This window comes from Helianthus annuus, chromosome 16 (assembly GCF_002127325.2).
Source record: "Helianthus annuus cultivar XRQ/B chromosome 16, HanXRQr2.0-SUNRISE, whole genome shotgun sequence".
Classification (NCBI taxonomy): domain Eukaryota; kingdom Viridiplantae; phylum Streptophyta; class Magnoliopsida; order Asterales; family Asteraceae; genus Helianthus; species Helianthus annuus.
The window spans coordinates 81,979,317-81,983,860 of record NC_035448.2 but is presented as its reverse complement, the minus strand read 5'-3'; positions in this window follow the sequence as shown (position 1 = coordinate 81,983,860).

Genomic DNA, 4,544 nt, shown 5'->3' with positions numbered 1-4,544 from the left:
TAAAAATACTTTTACACAAGTTCATGTTTCTCGTGTGGTAGAGTTTCACCTTTTAACCCTTGTACCGTCCGAAACAAGCTTATGTCAAGATCCATGATCTTAACCAAACCAGGTTAAATGATGATCCGAGCTACCACAACGTAGATCGGGCCTCAATATTCACAACTTTCAAATACTACAACTTTTACACAAGTATTAAGCTTTTATCCAACAATATTCATGTTTTAGTAGCCTTTAAAGCTTCAAAAGATAAGTTTTCGCATTTTAACAGTTACAAATCTTATTAACCACCTTAAAAGGATCCGAGTATGAGTTTTAAGTGTCATACCTCTAGCTCGTGGCTAGGGAAGATTCTAGGCGAAAAAGAGGTGGATAAAAGCAAGATAACGAGGTCCTTCGCCTTCCGTTAGCTCCAAGACTCCTTATGCGTGACCCGAAAGACTTGTATGTGCTTGGAATGTATGGATCAAAAGCCGAAAATGGTGGGGTGTGTGGGTGTGTGTTCGGCCGAGAGCTAGAGCAAGAGAGGAGAGAAAGTCTTGGGTGGTTTGTGAAGTGTATAATCTCATATGTAATCACAAGTATTTATAGACAAAGTTAGCATGTTTATCCTTTGGTTTTGATGTCTTCAAGATATGAGACATAGTGTAATATTATAATCAAAATGGTACTTGGCTAGTTACATGGGGACCGAATCGGCCCAAGGGGGGGGGGTCTCTAGTTCGATTTCAAGTAGATAGTTAGAGTTTAGTTTAGTTAAGTAGGTTAGATTTAGGGGTTAACTTAGTTAGTCACATGTTGTGCTTTAACGCGGGTGTTAGGGTATTCAGGGACCCTAACTGGCTCAGAAAAAGACCAATAATATTATTGTCAATATTTTTATGTTCCGGGTATAGTCCGGTTGTTCGGTTGGATAGTAATCCGTTAAAGTGCTTAAGTAAGCTTTTAAGTGTCGTAAATAATATTTTTAGTGACACAACTCATTCTGCAAAGTGTCAGGAATATTCTCCTCATGTTTTGGCACTTTATTAGTTAGCCAGAAGCTAGTGTGTTAATAAAAGTGCTGTGTTTCGTGCTTAGAGTACGTTTTAGGCACATCCAGTCATTATATCTTATTCCTAGAGACGCAGTTCTACAACCCTTGTATCCTTACACTCACTATAGGTGTAGTAAAATATTTCTGGCTCATACAGGCCCTTAGAGGCAGTGTCTGCCTGATGCTGGCTTTATCAGCATGTTCAATAGGTTATCCGTTCTAATGCTACTGTGCTTAAGTGCATCATGTTTGTCACTAAGGTTCAACGTGTAAATAATGTAGTGACGGAAATCAAAGTATGATGCAGGAATATACAAGTACTAGAAATCAAGTAGCAGTTTGTCAGCAATTTCAGTTAAGCACAGTAATTAAGCAGCAATTAATTATTAATTAAATCGTACGGATACCTGGTTTAGTGAGGGTTGTCACAATCAAAAATTATATTGAGAAGTGTGCTGTGCTGGAACAGAAACTGGAAACCCAGAGGATTGAAACAGAAAGGGTAAACAGGTTGTTAAAAAGTTACTCATGTACTTCTTATGTTATTGACATGATTTATCCAACCGTTGAAGGCATGAAAGCATTTGAAGAAGAAACATCTGAAGAGAAGAATTCTGAAACAAAAAAGGATACTGAAGTGAAAAATTCTGGTAAGAAACAATGTGACAACTCGAGTTTCCAAGATTCCACTTTCGCATTTATTACACGTTGACTGCTTAGTTGTTTACTTATACGACTTGTTTACTTAGTAACTATACACGTTGTGACATGATAGAACGTATTGTGATTAGTGCATGTTTATGTGTTTGGTGATATAACATGGAACTTGTTGAAAAACTTAGGCTGTTGTTAAACCTTGAGAGACCCGATGAAACAGAATTGTTTCGCCAAAAACACACCGACGAAACAAGTGTGTTTCGCCATAACCCTTAGCGACGTAACAGGTGTTGATTCGTCACCATCATCCCGACAAAACACAAGTGTTTCGCCGAGCCCAGTTTCGCCAAAGCCCATTAAGGGCCCAACTCGTTACGCGAAATATTTATCAGGCATTCTGTTCCATTCGTAAAACTTTTGGCAAAAGTTGAAACCCTAGAACTCTCTGTGTGACGGCAACAACTATCTTCACCATCATCTTCCTTTCTCGAATTCTTACTTGTCATCTCGAATCGGTTTTTAAAAACCCTACTGCTTATATGTACTTGTAAATTGATGCCCTTGTGTGTTTAGGCTAGGGTTGCTAAACAATCTGAATTCAGAATCATGATATCGTAATATATGTGATGATTGTTCTTGAGTGCTTGATGATTCCAATGTATTTGGTTGATGTTGACTTTGTATGTTATCGGTGGTGTTACGATTAAAAGAACATAATCATCGGATCCGCACATGTCGTGATCTGAGTGTGTAGGGCCATCTCATGATTTAGGGTTCATGCTAGATGATAACTGTCATGGTATGATGTGGTTAACGATTTCTGTGTGAACGATAATCACTATATGATTTCTATAATGTATGTTGATCTCATGACTGTATGAAACGGCTGTAGAAGATTAGGGTTTCTGGGTAATTAACTGATATACGACGTAACTGATACTTCATGACGAAACACAGGTGGCGGCGAAACAAATGTGTTTCACCGACACCAGTCTTGACGAAACAAACGCGACGAAACAAATATGTTTCGCCGAGGGAAGCCACGACGAAACAGTGAGCGTTTCATCAATGGGAGGAAACGACGAAACAAGGGTGTTTCGTCGACCGGGTGTTATGCATAGTAACTTGATTTAACTCTGTTAAAGGCTAACTGAATTAACTAACTGCTGTTAAACGTTAAGCATAACTTGTATGAGCTTGAATACGTGATTTGTGCTACTTGGTGATCATTGATTTAATAACCACTATGATTGTGCTTATACCTGAACTTCGTGAATATAAACTGATTATGTACACGTGCATACTTTAGGACTTGATTGATTAACTGTGAGCACATACTTTAGCATACCGAGCAAACCAAGGTGAGTTTACACTCTTACCAAGGCATGGGATTCCCGGGGTTGTGAATGGGATTGAATGATTTCTTGTACTTGCATTGTTACCGGAATTACGTACCACTGACCTCGATAGGGAAGGTCACTTATAGATACTGCTAGACTAGTAATACATGGGAAGTCCCCACTAATCTTCGCACACATGCCTGGAATGGTCGCGATACAAATACTAATCTTCGCACACATGCCTGGAATGGCCGCGATACAAATACTAAACTTCGCACACATGCCTGGAGGGCCGCGATACAAATATAACTAGTCTAGAATACATGGGAAACTCCCACTAATCTTCGCAAACATGCCTGGAGGGCCACGATACAAGTATATACGATACATTGTTACCAAACAAACAAACAGTTTATGAAATGAATACTATAATTAAACAATCAACTGTGAACTCGCTCAACTAGTTTGTTAACTCGTTGTTACATGCCTTGCAGGTCAATAGGTAATAATGGAGCTTGCACTGGGAGGCGCGGTCGTTGTGGACATGGATCGTGGATGCCATGTTAAACACTTATCACATTTCAAACTTATTACTTAAGTTGGGCTTTACATTTAACATTGAAATTATACATTATTGCTTCCGCTACACACATGATCATGTTTTGGTTTTGAAAACCTTTCGTATTGGTTGGTTGAATTACATTTACGTTTACTATTTACATTTAATGTTCAATATGATTGGTGGCTTGATCCTGGTCATGTCACGCCTCCATACGGTGATACTCCGCGTGTGGATTTTGGGGGTGTGACAGATTGGTGTCAGAGCCATTGGTTATAGAGAACTTGGATTTAATAAGGGGAAAAGGTTTTTGTTAAAACCAGACTATAACCAGTACAGTGCTCAACGATCTACAACGACGCTTCGCTCCACGTGCAAGACTCTACACTATAGGTAATATTGTTCATGTTTACATTGCCTACTTGCTAGATTACATAGAACTTTGCTCATGGTATGCTTAGATAAACGTAACAATTATTGCTTGAGAACCCTTGTGTGCTTACTCTCTTCTGTCATCGCACTTTTCGCGAACCTCTCTCACTTATGTTGCCTTTGATATGAAGATCATAGCTGGACGCATTAACATGACACAAGCCCAGTTGACGGCTCTGATTAACGAACAAGTTGCTACGGCACTTGCAGCCGCACAAGCAGGAGGTATACTGTCACACCCCCAAAATCCACCTGCGGAGTATCACCGCTTGGGAGCGTGACTGACCAGGATCAAGCCACCAATCATATAGAACAATATATATAGTAAAAGTAATTGCTATTAAACAAAACCAAATCCATATGAAAGGTGTTCCAAAACATAAGTAAGTTATCATTGTTTTGCGGAAGCGTATAAATAAAAACCCATCATAATAAAGTATCAAATGTCATAAGTGTTTAACAAGACAATCACGATCCAAGCCCACAACGACCAGCTCCTCCCTGTGCAAGCTCCATGTAT